Source organism: Athene cunicularia (assembly GCF_003259725.1).
Source record: "Athene cunicularia isolate RWA chromosome 3 unlocalized genomic scaffold, athCun1 chr3_part1, whole genome shotgun sequence".
Classification (NCBI taxonomy): domain Eukaryota; kingdom Metazoa; phylum Chordata; class Aves; order Strigiformes; family Strigidae; genus Athene; species Athene cunicularia.
The window spans coordinates 67673418-67691927 of record NW_020799097.1 but is presented as its reverse complement, the minus strand read 5'-3'; positions in this window follow the sequence as shown (position 1 = coordinate 67691927).

Below are 18510 nucleotides of genomic sequence, written 5' to 3'. Positions count from 1 at the left end.
CCCCCCCCCCCTCTCCCTGCCTTTAGGGTCCAACTTAGCAAAAGGTTGTGTGTGTATTGATCTAAGCTTACCTTCTTGTAGGCACTCATCCCACTACTGTTAATACTGTACTTCTTTTCAAAATATCCACATTCCCCGGAAAAGCAGAAATACCCTGTAATTATGACCTGCTTCTGAACAAGAAAGAATGTAAATTGCAAAGAGGGAACAAAAAGCTGAATTTTCTGCAAATGAAACTTTGGCAGTAAAGAAAATTTGTTCCTCTGCTGTCAGTAAGAGGTGTCTATATGGGTCACTGAAGAGGTTCTTTACTGGGAATAAGTTAAATTCAGCATCTACCATCTTGTCCTGTGGGTGAAGCATGCTATCTCAAATACGCAATACAACTAAAACTGGGTGTCATCTTTTTTAAACTTTCTTTTTTTATGAATCACTTCCAAGTCTTGGGGGTAGGACATCACGACAGACAGTTCCTCAACAAAGAACTGACATGAGAACAAAAGCTATTCCTGAAGAGTTCCCAAAATAAAAGTGAGACAGATGAGTGAGGAAAAGTTGCATGGGTGTTTCTTCAAACAAGAACATGGTCAGAAAACGGATATCAGAAAATGTAGATTATCAACACTGAAATGCCTCGCAAAATTGTCAGTTTTGCAGAAAAGTGTTTTAGGGAAAAAACACAAGAAGACTCCAACACTGTGAATACGTCAGGTTTGGACACCTTCAGAGCTAACAGTGTCAGTGTTTCATCTTAAAATGACTTCTCTTTTTAAATATACTTGTATATTTTACATTCTACTACCATATTGCATAGCAAAACCAGCACAGTTGAGTCAGAGTTAATCCTTCCTAGAACGCTCCTCTGTCAGGAGGAATTTCAAAATTTCGGACATTCATTCTAAATTGAACCCAAGGTAAATTTCAAAATCTTGAAATCTGTTGGAAAATGGAGTTTTTATTCCTTGCCCAGCACTGCTTCAAACCTCATCCCTCTGTCAACAGCTAAGTCAACCTTTGGGAGATGCTAGTATCCTTCTGAAAAATGGTTCCTGCCTGGCTTCCCTTTTCAATGGCATCTGGTGAGGACTGCCTTGCATAAATCTAGCCAAAAGCTGCTAAGCAGTTGTCCTGAAAAACTACAAATAGTTAAGTACTTGGCCATACTCTGTACCCTGGGCAATATCTTTCCATATAATTATTTCTGCTGTTGTCATTAGCTCCGGCACTCTCACTATTTATTACCATAGGTATTTCGAGACTCATAAAAATGTGATCTTACTCAAGGCTTAAGCAACACATGAAATAAATCAGCAGCACTGAACATTGGCTGACACTGGATGAAACCTGGCTGGGAACAGCTGGATTGCTCTCTTGACTAAATATTTACAAAAGCCATGATTATATCACTGAGTGACACCGTGTGAATATAACAATTTATCAATCATCATGTTTAACTCAAATCCCTGCAGGAGGGGATGGCATTCTCACTTAACAATAAGTATCTACTGTATGCTAATTAAGTGACTTATTTTGCAGCTAAGGTTACTTCAGGGATATGTGGGCTTTTTAACTACCCATTTCCTAAGCACTGCTATTACTTCAGAGGCACAGAAAACACTGAGTCCAGCTGGGCTGTTGCTTGCACCCATACCCATCCAGTAGCACTGCTGAAATTACTTAGGGCACACACTGGAGTGAGGGTGAGCACAAACCAGTACACAGAGTGTATTTTGTGGTCCACGCTCCCCCCGCTGTTTCCCTGCCTGCTGCAGGTTGCCCACGGGTGGCAGCCGGCCCTCGCTGCCACAAGACCTGCCCCCCACCAGCCCCTGCCAGTTTGGTCTCCTGACCTTGCGCGTCTTCTCCCAAGTATCTGGAGGTGCTCACAGCACTGGCTGGCAGCCGCCGTCCAAGCCGAAACGCCTGTATCCCTAGGAAAGGTTTCCTGAAATTTTTCACCCTGCACTCGCCAGGCCGAGCATAGCTGAGTGTTCGTTCGCCCTGAAACTGCCTGAAGTTTCACCTTGTACCATGGGGCTCCACAGCACCAAACCCAGCCTCGCTGACAGCATCCACATGAGTCTGAACAGAGCGTGAAGGACAGCCTGCCTCCCTGCCACTAGTGAACCCAGCACTGTTTCCATCAGAGCTGGTCAGCACTGACTGGGTAATCTTAAACCTCTATCTTCTGGAAAGGTTGCTGGCTGCCAAATACAAGCCTACCTGCTGCAAGGAGAGAAGGACTGGGACGTGAAGAGACAAGCTTTGACAAACTGTGGCATTGCCAGAGAACGCAAGGATCAGGTTCATACAGATCCAAGCAACAAGCGGACCTGAAGATAAAGCCAACACATGTCACACTGATAGGAAACACATATTTGGGCACCAGAAATCACTACCACATGGCAGGAGCTTTTTCTAAAATCTTCCACTTTCTGCTTCATGACAGATTAATTCTCTTGCACCAGCAATGGCATGAGCAGTTCAGCTACCTTTCTATCCCCTTCAGATTACAGTTTTTTTACAGAGAAAAGACAAATCTTCCCTCTGCCAGTCCCACAGGGTAGACACTTTAAAAAGTTTTTCTTCAAAATGTCACACAGGTACATGGATAATACAGCAGGTTTGTGTGGATCCCAGGCTAACATTCAAAATGAACAGGTGGCATCCATGGCTCACCTCTGGAAACTACTTTTAAACCTTCTTTCCAGGAATCATTGTTCAAAAAGAAGAAAAAGTTTGGGGTGATGAAGTCTCTGCTCCCTTGAGAGCTTGAGAAGAAAGTTTCCCTCATACTGATCTTAGAGGTAGATTTTTCTTCCCATTTTGTACATGTTGAGAGTCTGCATAATAATTCTATTTTAGCCTTTGGAGCCCATCTGCCACCAAAGGGGAAATTTCACCTTCTTCTTTCTACCTACAGAGAGGTTTATAAATCAGTAAGCACACAGACGTGGGAGCGCGGGACTTGGTTGCCCTTCCAGGAGCCCTTAATGGCTCAGACAATCCCAGCAAGGGCTCTTTTCAGAAACACAGGGAGCGAGGAGAGAAGTTACGATAAATTTAGTTTTCTTTTGAAGTTAATAACCTCCTACAAAGGCTTTTGGTAAAACACAGACACCTTAACATTTTTTTTCCCTTTCAAACAATTTTTTCCTCTATTTTTTCCTCAGATGGTGAAATCTGAGGAAACCTGTCTCTTCAGAAGTAACTGCTTTGTGCGAATGACATCAGCAGACCACGAGGTTACCACTGGTAAGTTGGCACCCTGAGGGGGATGAAATGAAATCTCGTATCAGCCTCCTTGCTCCTCTTCTTTTTTACATTTGGTGCCTTTTGTAATATGCAAAGCAAAGGAAATGTTTTGCTCCCCTTGATTTTTTTTCACCTTACCTTTTTTTTTTAACTTGGGAGAAAGAAGAATACATTTGACTGGTTTGTCCAAAGTCTCAGCTGCTGCTTCAGGTCTGTTTGGTACCTCATTCAGAGGTGAATGATTTAGATCTCCCCCTCTTTCTGCCTCACATCAGACCTTCTCTCACCCACCAATGGGTTCTCCGGAGACTTGTTTCAGGCAGTTTGAAAAGCTTGGGTCCAAGGTCTTCTCAGGGGAAGAAGACCTCCATAAATGTGGCTTATGTAAACTTTTACAAACTCTTTCTGCCACAGCAGAGACACTGCTGTCTTGACTTCAAAACCATGGCAGTTTCTCAGTGTGGTTATCCTGTTGCAACTTGCCTCCCTCAGGCCTCTCTCATGTCAGAAGGGTTCAGAAGTAGAGACTGTTGGTGTGGAAGGGAGAGGACAAGGAGGTGACAAGGAGACAACAGGTGAACATAGGGGGAAAGTGGCTATGGCACAGTATATGGGATTTCCAACAGGTGGATTCAGTATGGCTACTACCTACAAAAATAGGGGACTAACCTGAAAGGTGAAAGCTCCAAGGGCAGATGGCAAAAGGGAGGGACTAGGGTTTGTCACAGGGGAACATCTGAAATGATGAACCTACCACAACACACTTCACCATGAAGGCATTTCCTCATTTACCAGCCATTAGCCCCAAAATAGGAGATGGGAGGGAGGGACTTTCTATATATGTTTTTAGTAAGTCTCATGCATCCAGTAAGCACACATTCTCCTGCCTTAATGCATCCAGCAAAGTCAAACAGGTTGTTAAAAGAAGCAACCAGGAGGAACTAAAGAGTAACAAACATGAGAGTTCCTGGGAAAAAAAAAAAAAAAATTGCTGGAGACTGGCTATCTTCATGCTAAGAACAGTTTAATCTTTCCTAAGCTAAGCCTAGAAACAAAGATGCTAAATCGCTGCAGGATCCTGAGTCTGGAGTACAGCAGGGGAGACTGGATGTCATCAGGAGGATTGGTCATATACTGTCACACGCAGGTCCTCAGCAGGTGAGGGAATACGTGGAACCAGGGAGAGAGCACTAGCCCAAGGTGGGCTGGAGAAGAACTTCCAAAAACCTGCAAGGGAAGATTAAAGGTTAAGGATCTACACATAGATCTCTATTGCTTTTACAATCAACATGATTTTACAAACATCATGCTTTTACAAACTGTGTAAAAAAACCCCTGCATTTTCCTTTTTGAACAGAATAGTAAGAACAATACATATTTTCTTTTTGAAGAAGCTATTTTTGAGTCACTACGCCAGCATGACACCTCTTGACACTTGCAGAGCATAAGATGCCTGTATCTCAATGCATTCTCTGAGAATACCCAGTGGTTCCCCTCAAGGCGAGATGCAGAAAGTCAGGCCTGGTTTAGGAGCCATCAGTCAATGAAGGACAAGCAAAGGTGTCAGCCACCTTGGAAGTGTGACAAAGGGAGGACAGTGGGCTGAGAGGTGAATGAGTAACTTCAGCACATGACAGAGACATGATAGAAAGGCATGAGGGATGAGATAGTGAAGACACTGGTTTTTGAAGGCTGACACAATTTAAAACTGAGTAAGCTTGGTCAAATGTTTATCATAGTCTACCCAGGAACCTCCATTGTTCCTGTTTATTAATTTTAAGGGGATGGTATCTGCAGCTCCCAGTCAGAACCAAGGCTCCCCTGACTCATGCATGACAAGAAGATGGGGCCCTGCCATGCACAGTGTACAGAGAAGGAAGATAAATAGTGCACCAAGAATAGTGCATCAGCATAAAACTATCTACATGAGTTCTGGAGCCTTTGAGAGTCCAAATTTTATTTTGCAGGAAATTATTCTGTTCCAAAAAACCTGCCTTCATTCTGAATAGAGCCAAATACCACATTTGAATTTTCCCAAGCAGAAAAACCCAAAACACTACAGTCATGGTTACAAACACTAAAAAACCACTACTGTGTTAGTTACAAATATAACATCAAACCAAGCCCATCTCAAATTGAGTTCTAAAAAGTGTAGGTTTCAATTAATCCATGCATCTTGGCTCACCTCAGCAATTCTATGCACATGCATACACACATCTGCAATTTTTAAACATATAAATAGACATCCCCACCCGTCTCTCTGTTTTGTTGCAGCTGTGTCCTCTTTATGTTTCCCCAAGAAATCATTTTTTGACACAAAAAAATATTTCCCCTGGTTAGCAGCCTGCCTTGAGGCTGTAAAGAAACCCATGGATGCAACAGGAATGAAGCCAACAACATTCCAGAGACACTTGGGAGAGGGACATAGGACATACTCCTAAAATTTAGAGTGTGCAACACTCACAAGCGCAGTCTGTCAGCCTGCCCCTGGCAGCTTTTACCATTCCTGATGGCAACATGAAGGAGGACATGAAGATGTGGGACCGATCTCCCCTAATTGTAACTCCCTGGAAGTTCAGGCAGCTAGAAAAGAGGACTAGTCATCCAGGTTCCCTTTATACTCAGTGGAGAGCAAGCAATCCCTCCAGAGAGGAATTCATCCCTTCCTAAAATGGATACCTGAGGCAGATAGGATGAATCGCCCTCTGAAGGGGATCTCTCTCCACAGAGAGAGTCCCCCCACCACTGTAGAGGGGCCTCAAACCAGGAGTCTGGATCTGATGCCTGTTACAGAACAGATGAGATTAATCCCTCCCAAAGGGAGTCTTCCAAAGCAGTGTCAGTGTCATCTAAGGATGACCCAGCTCACTTCTCTATTCTACCATGTGCTGTATCTTTCCACCTCATTAGTTTAGATCAGCCGGCAGAGAATGGGTTAGTTTAGAGCACTGAGAAGTGCACTGCCTCCGTTGAAAAACTGCTGTGCCAAAACCACACCTCGTTTTTGCAAGATTAATTATTGAGCTTTTTATTCTGGTTAATATATCACCAAGAAGTCATACTCTGCCCCAAAACACTTCTCCAATGTTTAACCCTACAAGACAGCTTCCTTGTTTTAACTCCAAAGTTGTGCCCAACCTGCCAAGGTTTGAGTATAGTTTCACCACTTATTACTACCTATCAAGCACTGGCAAATCTTTGTGGTAAGAAGTAAAATCATTCCCATTTTTCTCCTGTCCTTCACTGCAAGTCTGTCACACATTAGGAAATGCTGGCAAGGGAACCAGGGTTACTGTTTTTCTTTACAGAGGTACAAGCTGCTAGGAATCCATTAAATAACCCAACTTAATTTTACAAGTGCTGGTTGTATTCTTTGATATTTTCTACTTCAGGGACCATCTGGTTTCAAGTCCAGTAAAGTAAGTTTTTTTAATCTTCATGAATGCCAAAGGATTAAAAGATGAATTCCAAGATTTAGAGGCAGGTAACTGTAGTGGATATGGCAGCAGAAAGCCTGTATTCCATGGTGAGCCCTGCCAGTGAGCTGCTCTGTGGCCTTGAACAAATCACTTCACCTCTCTTGTACTTCTGTTTTCATGTCAATATTTTTGTCTGCTTAAGTGGGTGGTTTTGGGGGCAACTCCCATGGGTTTGTAAAGTGCCTACCAGTATAGGATCCCAGCATCAAGCAGCATGACACCGTAATACAAAAATAAGGACAGAAAATTTGGGAAGCACAGGGATTTGAAAGGAAAATTCTGCAAGACTTTTTTAAACCTCTGATGCTATTGGGGTCTTCAGATCTCCAGGCTCTGAAGTTGTAGCAGTTTTTTAAAGGAATAACTGCCTGTTGTAGATCATAACAGGGGAAAACGTAGTTACCTATGTTTTTATGACTGGCCTCTATTCTGCTTGTCTTGATTATGTTTAATATCTGTAGAGCAGGTAATTTTAATAAATAAAAAAAAAAAGAGAAAAAGGGAGAAAGTGTCAGCATGAGTCTGGGTATGGAGTTATTGAGAACAGGAGTGTAAATGTGTCAAGGAAATCCCCAGTGATCCAAAAGGGAATGCAAGTAGCTTTGCAACCCGCAGAAGCAAGCTGGAATAATTGTGCAGGGTCTTAGCTTTGCAGAAGGATTTTCATTTTTCAAACTGTAAATCAAACCAAATTAAATCAAACCTACATTTCTATAGCACCTTTCATACCAGGCTCCCAAGGCACTTCACACAGAAGGCAAAGCCACTCAAGTGTTTATTAACACAGCAGGTCAGAAGAGTGTGCCATGAGCCAAGGTGTAAAGGCTGGGAGCACAGCACCAGGAGAGGTCCCTGTGCCACGGGGCCAGGCTCAGCGCTCCCACAGGGAGGGGAAAGCCAGGCTAGACTGGGCCCAACTGGGCCACAGCGCACAGACCTGTACGTGGGCCGCAAGGCATTTGTGAACCACTCCACGTGTCTCTGGGCCTTGTAAAAGACAAGCGCAAGCAAGATGACAACAGAAGAGCTGGTTAATGGCTCCACAAGGACCAACACAGAGAGTGGAGGCATTTCATGCCTCCTCCATTCCTTATCTACAGGGTACAGTGCAAGAAAAGAATGCCCTAAAATTGTACTAGTGTACACAGCCTGGTGACTGCAGCCAGCAGCTCCTGGGCAGCAGCCAGGTTTTGGGGACCACTGTCTCCACAGGCTGCCCACCCATACAGCTCACTTTTAGTGGAAGCAGCAAATTGCATGGCATTGTCACAGGAAAAGCAACAGGCTGACATGTGCCCCAGCCACATTCAGACATCAGTCCACTCACTGGACCGGACTGGATGGAAATACCGGTACAGCACCACTCAGGCAGTGAAACCTTCAGCTACCGTGAAACAGCTCTCTCTGCACCAAGATAAGGAACAAAAAAGTTCCTGGGTGCAAAACCTGCAAAACCACTGAAATCCTTTCACCAGTGACTCTAGGCATGCTCACCTTTCTAAGGTAAATTTCATCTCTGCTAATCCTATCAGTTAATATTGAAATCAAATACAATATGGTATTTGATATGACAGTCTCCTTCTTATGAAGTCAGCTGCAGCATTTTTTATTTGCATATGATTTAATTACATTTTCATCCCAGGTCTTCCATTCTGTGTATTGTGGGAAAACAGCACATGAATTCTGTATGACTACAATGGTAGGAGCGATTATAAAACTTAGAATGCTGCTGTGATGTTAAGAAATAAGAAAGAGAAGTATTGCTGTTTTAGGAATGAGGCTTCAGGATGATGGGTAAAGTGAATAAATAGCACAGTCCCATTATTGAAAGATACAGAGCAACATTTCAGCTGCCTGTATAATTTTCAAGATAGCCACAGCCGTTTTCTGTAAGAAACTGTACCTTGTTTACAGGCTTGATCTATCTAACCCAATACTTGAGGAGAAAAAGTTCAAAAAGAGCAGAACAGCAGGTCACCTCAATTCCAGGAAACTGCAACTATGGCATTGGTGGACTTACTCTCTGTTTCCAAGAGGTGGGCTGTGGGTATGGGAATATCTCTGCCCTGGGTTCTCCAACACGCATGTTTGTTCTGTAACACTCCTGCTTGCAGATTAACAAGGCATGTTGGAAATCATAAAGGTGTTGTGCATAGTCAGAATGGAAAATATGTTTGTAATAAAAGGAAACAGCCGAGCAAACAAGTGGATTCTGTGCATCAGTGACCATTATTTATGGTTGTGAAAAGCATTAAGACCTCTCAGAGCCAAGCACTTGCTTATTAGCTGAAGGCACACATACAACATTCAAGTGCAAAGTAATATCCCAAGCTACTTGCAAATAGTAACACATAATGTAGAATAACTTCACCCTATGTCACGCCAATTGTAGCCATCGAGTGGGAGCTTGATGGAACAGCTGCAAGAAAGCAGTGATAAGGAGAAGCCCCTAGTTGTTTTACACACATGGGGAAGGTTTTGTGAAGATTTGGGATATAAAATAGATTCCCAGACCCAGTCACTCATGTCCTCAAATCCTGACATGAACTACAGTTCTCAACTACATTTTTCTTTTAATATAAGGTCTGAACTTGTTTTATGGCACACATGTTACTCATTTGTCTACCACATGAGAAATTGTTAAGGGAAGGAAAACACTGCATTCTTATATATTCAGCTGATACAGTGGAATGGACAATGGGAAATATTTCTGGTCTTCTAAGTGCAGATTTTTACTTGTTCCTGGATTTCGTTCCTAGCTGAGTTCATGATTTGACTGTGTTTACTGCCTCAGTTTACCTATCCGTAGGCTGGGTATAATGACCGTGCTGCTTCTTAATTCAGAGTTCGTGTTTTCACAGTGAGGTGAGACAAACAGAAGGTGTTTTAAAAATCTAAAGTACTGATTTTTTTTTCCCCCAGTTTGCACCCTGAACACAGCATAAGCTTCCTTCTTTTCTGTAGCAAAAAGGACATCCAGCAAGGCAAGGATTTGCAGACAAAACCAATCAAAACAGGGCTGCCTGCCTATGATGAATGGGGATTAAAAGCCAATTTTAGTTATTTTAACATTAAAATGTTTCAGTCATTACAATCTTTGGCTTACTGGTCACTGGTCAGCACCTGTTAGAAGGCATGGCACAATTAAGTTTCTGTCTTTCTAAAACTTAAAGGGAATATGGTGTCTCCTATTCCTTCATGGGAATGGGTACAAGTTAGTCCTGGGAAGATTCCAGTTGGACACATGAGAAAAACTTTTCACCATGAGAACAATCAGCCACCGTAATAATCTCTCCAGGGAAGTGGTGGTTTCCCCAACATTGGACACTTTTTAGATTCAGCTGGACAGCATGCTGTGCCATCTTGTCTAGACCATGCTTTTGCCAAGAAAGGTTGAACCAGATGAACCTTGAGATCCCTTCCAACCTGGTATTCTATTGTTCTATGATTCATGATCACAAGGAATATTTGTCTCTATTATCGTAGTTAACAAGAGGTAAACTCATAATATGAACTCCCATGTATTTATCCTTGAACACAGCTTTTTATTCATACCAGAGTTTAAAATGATTTGAAGTCAGTGCTCCATTGTGCAAAGGTTTCAGTGTTAATGTTTCACTAGTGTTATGTGCATTTCCTCCAATGTTGAAATTGTGAATACATGGAAGCAGAAAAGCAAGCAACAGTTTTCTCTGGATTAGCCATTTCTGTAATGCTTATGAAGGCTTTAAAAAGTTCAGGACCAAATTTGGAAAACCGCTGCTTCCTCTGAGAGAAGGAAAGAACTGATTAAGACATAAATATGGAACAATTCCAATTAATGATGTAGTCAAAAGATGTGAATAGCAGATTTGTAAGTGGTAAGTGGTTTTTTTTCTTTGGAAGAAAACTCATGGTCTTGTATTTTTTTCACCAGATAAGGTCTTCTTGCCATTTTGAAAACTTTACATTCCTTTTCTGGAGCTATAACTTTAGCCTTCTACAGAGACAATATCAAGAAACTCCTCTTTTCATGCACACAGGCATTTCAACTGAGATCTATTGACCAAGCAGGTATGTGCTAAATATAGGCAAGGCAGCACAACCCTCTGATGTACACACATATAAACAGAGAAATGTCAGTACAAAAGGTAAGGGAAATACAGATTTTACACTGTAAATTGATAGGCTAAACAGTTCATGCTCATTAATACTTCTGAACTTGCTTTGCACCATAACTGGAGGTAGGATCATAGCAAAGGAAGAAGTAACTAGTCTAGATACTAAAAGAAGTGACTTTCCAACAGCACGAGAGGGTTATGGAAACCCATCAAGGTCCTTATATGTATATTTGCATGGCTGAAGCCCATGCTCAAGGAGGCTTTACAGGTCTTGATACCCAAACCATCCAGAGAAATACTATAAATGTTTCAGATAAAGGCAGATAAAATCTCACATATGTGGACAACAAGATCAGAAAGTTATATACTTGTGCTTCATGAATAAACCACTGTAAATAATAAACTGACCTCGAATATGTAATTATCTCAACCTCTTTTTCCATGCAATGATTTTGCCAGATGAAAGCAAATCAGAGGAGCTGGATTTTCCCATAGACACTTCAGTCTTATAACAAGGAATGATTAGTCCCATCTTTCTCTTTCCCTGCTTCTCACACCCCAGGACAGCTCTTCTTTTTACTCTAATATTGGCAGAGGGGTGTGAGTAGTTCTTGTAATTCAATCATCAAGCCTTAAGACTGCTTCCCAAGACTAAATGGAAGCCAAATCTCAAAGCTGCATGCGTCTTATGGCCTACTGGGATCTAAATACAACTAATTTCTGCTGGCTGAACTGTAATAATGAAGATTGTGAGTACTCAGTGATAAAATTGGGGAGGCTGTATTTAAGTCAATGGAAGTTATAGCATGTGCAAAATCCTATTCCCCAGACCAAGATGGAAATGCTGTTGTTGAACGTTGCAAGGATAAGACAGAAGAACAGTATAATTTATGCATTATAATTGAAATCAAAGAAGCATTTCCTGCTAATGCTGTCATGCCTGCTTTGCAAGGCTAACCCTAATGACCAACAATTGTACTTTTTAATACAATTTCTGAAGCAAGTGGTGGCTAGGGAATAGTCCCATTGGAACACACACCACACATGCTTCCCCTACATTTCTTCATGTACAATTCACAGATGATTGCTTTGCAAGACTGTGGATGCATGACTTACTCTACAAGAGTGAAGAATCCCATAAAAGCATTTACTAATAGACTCTCTGGCAGGAAAATCCACCTCACTGCAGTTCCAAGCCACTCTAAACTTTTTCTAATCACTTAATAAACAGTGTTTCCCTTTCATTGTTGGGAATCAACAAAAATCAAATTCAAATCACTGTCCACAAATATGGCTGGATTTTTTTTTCAGAAAAAAATAAACAGCTTGTGTCCTTCTAGTTTAAACAGAAAACAAAAAAAAAAATCTTTGTATTTCTAACCCAGGAAAAAGTCATAATAAGAAATGTCCCAAGAAAACCATGCCATCAAGATTTTCAGATCAAGGTTTACAGGTGCTTTAGCTCAAGGCTGCAGATGTTCAGGTGGCATTATTTTTTGGGGGGATAATCACATGAAGCACCAAACCCCATTGCTATTTGATGAAGGGATAAGAATGGCCACTTGCTACAAGGAATGGGCTCATTCAGCTATAACCTGTACAAACCCTTAAATATCACACACATGGAGAAAAAAATCATGTAGAACAGCCTGAGACTTCCCACTCACCTTTCTAACACTTACAAGATAGTACCAACAAGATATTTTACCTACTGGCTAACATTGGCTGCATTCACCTGTGCTCAGACAAGCTCCTTCCCAGTACTAGGGTGAATCTATGGAGGTACATTTAGGCACAAGGACGATGACTGGTAAGAGCCACATCCTCACATTTCCTTCCCTCTTATCATTTCAGTTTAGCACTTTCTTGTTTCTCCAGCATAACTACTTACAGAAAGAGTATTAGCAAACGATGTAGCAAATCAGTGATAAAAGCCACTGGTCATTAAAAGGAGGAGGCATCCTGGGTTTAAGCACTACTAAGAGGGCATTAGCATTATAATTACTGCCACATTAGGCCACATTAGTGCCACATCCATATCTCTGCCAGCCAACTCTTGGAAACTCAAATCTTTGTTAATTATTTTTCATGATGCTTTTGTCTCCCATGATTCTCCTGACTGCAAGCCTGGCTAGTCAGGCTCTCCTCTCCCTCCAAGATCTTATATGGAGGAGTGTGTTGGCTCCCAGCAGAGAATGCACTGAATACCAAAAAAAAAAAAAAAAAAAAAAAAAATCCTAAATCTTCCCTATTTCTTATCTTCCTGAAAAACACACACGAAAGATTCATGCATACATCCATACTAGTGTTGACATATCATAGAAAGCAGTAAGACAGCTAAGAAAAATTAGCTTTTATGTAGCTGTGTCTGCCAAGACTAAAATATTTTCCACCTCCAGTCACTAAGGGTCTTCCTAGAGTAAAATTCTTTTTGGATCCTGAAGTAGACTGCTTTTGATTTTATTCAGTCTAGTATAAGATCCTCCTTGCTCCTGAATGCAAAGATACAGGATCAATAATTTCATCACAGCAATAATTTCTACTGTGTCAGATAGGAATTGTTGACAGATGATGCTCCATCTGTCACAGTATTTTACACTAACAAGCCAAAACACAGCAAAAAAATAAAACCCATAAACTGTACTGTTAGAAACAGTTGTAACAGAGCATCTTGGATTTTTTGTAAATAAAAGTTATTATAACAAAAAGTTCCAATTCAAAGCTCAGATCCTGGCACAGGTATAGCTATTTGGCATCCTTACACAAAGGGTTTAAAGTCCAAATAGTACCTAGCAAGGCACTATTTAAAGTATATTTACATGGACAGACTACCACACGCCTGCTCTCCTCACACTTGGAACTGGGCAGTGCAAGCTAGATTCCATTCAGAAGCTGTGCTACCACACTTGCATGGTGTTCAAGCCCCAGCTACCACTCTAGTTATATATTCATATTCCCCTGGATCAATGTTTAACATAATGGTCTGTGTCTACTTACTCCAGCATGTGCAGAGCCACATGTGTTCAATGGGGTTAAGCCAACAAGTATGGGGGGTAGGGATGGCAGATGGTATGGAAATAGAGTAAACTTTGGGAGGGCCAGAGATGTGTGATCCCTGCTGGCATCCACTAGCAGCCGCTGTCAAGGAGATCCTATGGTTCTCACCTTATTCCTTTCTCCTCCTTTTCCCATTAGGGTGATGATAGCCACAATGGATTCAGCATCTGGTTCCTCTGCAAGGGTACACTCTTTAAAATGTATGTCTCTGTCTAACCTGAAAGTGTGACCAATTCTTTAATTTCAGTCTCATTCAAGTTTCTAACCATGCTTTCCCTTCCTTCCCAGAACATCAGAAGGTTGAAGGCAGGAAAGACGGATGATCCAGCCCCTTGGCACTCATTTTCCAAGTCAGCTGTCTATCACAGGCTCCCTCCTAAAGCTGCTTCCCACTAAAACACGTAGACACAGACAGAAACAAAACAAAGTGTCTGATGCAGTAGAACATACTGGAACATGGACAAATCAATGATCATTTCAGATTTAAAATTTCATGCAAGTCACACAAACCAGAACCACTCAGCTTTGCACAGTCCTCAATGCTGCTCTACATCCAAAAAGAAACAGAGCAAGACAGAAATGGAAAAAAAAAAAAAAAAAGCAAAAAAAAAACCTGCATAGAAAAATAAAAATATTACATCAAACTATTTATTTTCTGTATTTGCCCCTATATTCAGGGCTTGATTCTTCTGGTATCACAGCTGTTTTCCTCCTTTCCACCAAGCCCAGTCCAATGGCACAGCTTCCTCAATGTTTTCTGTGTTTGCTGGGTGAGCAAAGCCTTTTCATTTCACACATCATTTACAGCTCGCTGCTGTGATTTCAGAAAGTCAGTGAGCTTTTACCAAGCTAACAAGTGAGATAAACATTTTGTGTGTCTGCTAATTCTAAAAGTTCTGCAGATTTTCTGACAGTAGGTACCTTGAGCAGTCAGGGAAATTCAGCGGTTTCAATTCGATTTGCACCACATGGCAAACAAGTTTGCCCAGAAGTCAGTAGATAAATCAGGAAGAAAGGGAGGGAAATAAAGAACAGATTCTTCAAAGTTGTATCCTATTCCTATAATGCAAACCTAATTCCTCTCAACTTTCCATGTATTTTACATGCCTCACCAAATTTATTCACTCCTCATTTGAACCAATAGACAAAAGGTTAAATTTTTTCTCTCTTTACTGTCAGTGTGCCAGACCTAGACATCTTGTCCTAGCATAAGAGAATGACTGTTCACTCAGGGGCAAATATTGGATAATGCATCCAGCTGCCCAGTGCATCCAAGTCGAGCTTGTATTTTCAAGATCACTAAACGAGAAAGCACAAGAAACTGGGTGTCTAATACGTACATACAGGATTTTATCTGCTACTCACCAAATTCAATGGCAAAGCTCCTATTTATTTTAAAGGTGCAGAACCAGAACCCTATATGTGCATATGTAAATTGGGAAACTACATGTGCAAATAACAATATGATTTACAGAGATAAACTATAGACACAAGTTAGGCGTGGGTTTTATGTGTGTCCGGTTGTATGTCCAGAGCTTTTTAAAGCGTAGTTCTGTTTGTACAAAGAGAAACAGAAAAAAGAAAAACTAAACAGAAAAAGTATCAATCCCTCCAGAGAGATATTTTCATGTGAGAAGACCTGACTCCATTCATCTGTGCAGCCAGAGATATGATGACTTACAGTCAATGTACCATCTTCTATTAAAACAATAACCAAAAAAAAAGGCATTAAAAAAAAAGGTGTAAAAATTTTGCAGCCTGGTTTGTTGTGGGTTTTTTTTTTCACATCACTAGTAGCACCCTCCTATGCACAGCAAGCTTTGGCACTGCAAAATGACTAATTCCTTCTGGATTCTTAGAATGTTGTCACCATCAAACCTCAAGATCAGAATTATTAAATGAAAGAATTACGTGTCTTATTTATTAATAACAAGAGAAGAAAGGGGAATGGTGAAGGATTCCAACCTCCAAGCCAGGAACAGGCAAGCAAGGGGCCTGATTCTGCTACTTCCACTTAACTTCATTTAATAGCATAATAAGACATGATCACAGCTAGCAGAATTGGCAATAAAATGGCTATTCAAATTTAATCAGTATGGGAGAATAAGGACTAAAAAAAGGATGAGGGGAAAAAATGGATGGATGCCTTCTATCTGGCATCGCAGTCCGGAGAGACTGGAAAGTGATGATTGTCTCATGTTCCTTATTTCACACAGCAATATGTTGTAAAGAGGATGGAACCATTCACATATGTTCTGGGCCTGGCTGGGATGCGTCTGTTTTTTACGAGCATGAAAAGAATGTTTCTCCACATTAATAAGGACTTAAGGAAATACATAGCTACATCTTCCAAACCAAACAAGAGAAAGCCAGAGTGAAGAAGATGCAGCCTTCTGAAGCAAAGTTACGCTCAAGGCAAAATCTCAAGAAACTGGAAGTGAGAGGCCCCTCACTAAACTTTAGCCTCACATCCCCTTTACCCTGGCAATGCTCAGAGAAATACCCATATTGCTGAGGGAAATCTCTTGTATATACACCCCCAGGAAAATGAAGATCTAATTTAGGAAAATATTAAAAATCTCAGACCTTACATGTATGCCCAAATTTAAGCATGTGCTTAAATGAATTCCTGAAAGAAGCTCTAGTTGTGTAACTGGTTTATTTCAGCTATCATCAACCCTGAATAGCTAAAAATTGAACCATCAGCATTTTAGTTATATCACATCAGAGCCAATTTTTAAGTTTGTCTTTTGAAGGATGCTGACTGCTGTATCTAAAACATCCAAGGTCTTTTCTTTTGGAGAGAGGATATGTAGGAGATCAGGCAAAAATGCACAGGGGTCTCTGAATATTTTTGCTGTATGTTGCTATGCAAAACCAATTATTTCATAAATTTTTAAAAAATGCAAAGCAGAGTATTTCAAACAGGAAACAAGATAAGTAGCACCATTTTTGAGAGAAATAATCATGTTATTATGGAATACTAATCCAAGTAAGCTTCTTTATATTCCAAAATATTGTTTTATAGATGGCATTTTGTATTCTTTTTGGTGTGTCTTTCAAAAGGGATGTAATATTTAGGAACTGAACTGTTAGACCTCAGCAAGGCTGTCATCTCAGGAAGAGAAGGACTCATTGCAAGTACTTGAGAAAGACAACAAAACAGTGAAGTGAAAAATGCCTCCAGTGCCAAAGATATTTTTAAGATATCATTGAACAATGTTAGCAAAATTAACACTTGTAAGAAAGTAGAAAAGGAGCAAGAAGCACTGCTCAGGCAAATGCTAACTGCGGGGTTTTTCAAATTCCTGTTCAGAGAGGCACAACAGTCTCCTGGGTAGAGCTCCCCTAGGATTTGGGAGGCAGGATCTCTCTCCAGCCATCACTCTCTGAATCCCCAGGTGACTTTTGCAGAACGAGAGCCATGAACTTTGTGGAGCACTTTGAGATCTGCCATTGTAATATTCTGTGTCAGGAAAAGGAAATCCAAAATCTGAAATTAGTTGTACATAAGGGTACCACATAAAGTAGATCAGACATTTCTACCCCCAGATTTGAAATCTGTTTAAAATTTAAGTGTGCAATAGTAAGATACCTGAGCCTTGTCTCTGTTACAGTCTGGAACCCGCAGGAAGACCTAGTGGTGAATTACTGCCTCTAATTTTTCATTTTAGTGTATACCGAATTCCCTATATTTCAGTTGTTCTGAAGGCCAATACAACAAGATTTTTAAAATTACATTTATATGAAGCCTTTTTTCTCCAAATACTTTACCAGGTATTCACAAGTTTCACTTCATTACATCTTTGGGAAGCAAATAACTGCAACACCTATTAAAATGAGCTGCACAAATTCAAGAGAAGCAGCTTGCCCATATCCCCCAAAATGGTGGCCAAGGCAAAAATGGCTTCTGATCTCTGAAATTTCCAGTGAAAGTATTTGCACAGTGATACATGGAAAAGTTCTGTGTCTTAGAAAATAAAAAAGTCATTGTGGGTAAACTTGGGCTTGCAGCTGTTAATAGTAGGTAAGAAATATATTACGCAGGCTTTCATTTACACTGTGCAGCTGCAGCTCCCATCAGTGGAAGCCATCCACATACCTTGAGGACAGACTGATGCAAAACATCACACCTTCAAAAGCAGAGGAGCTTCTGGTCCTCTGGGCTTCTGGTATCCCAGCTGGGCACTTGTGAAAATGTTACCCATAACAACTTTTCTGCTGATGTAATCCCTTCATGCCTTTTTTTTTTTTTTTTTTAATGTGGGCACTTCAAGCAAAATGTACAGATTAATTTTCCTTCCCCTACTGGGATCTACAGTGGGTAATTTCTGAGAGTTCATAGTGGGGCAGAGAGAGAGAAATGGTAACTTTAAATTGCAGAAGAAACACTACATTTTATTTCTTAATGTGAACGTGGCCTAAATGGTGATTCTTACCTTTAGTGGAAAAAGTATTTTAAAGCTTGCCTACAAAAATACTCTGTCCCCCTTCCCTATGGTAGTCTCCTTCTCCCTCCTATCTTTCCAGCTTCACTGAAATTATGCACATTAGAACAAAGGTACCACGTATTTCTGGATTGAAAATTAATGTGGTCCTTCTCTTACACATTAATTGCC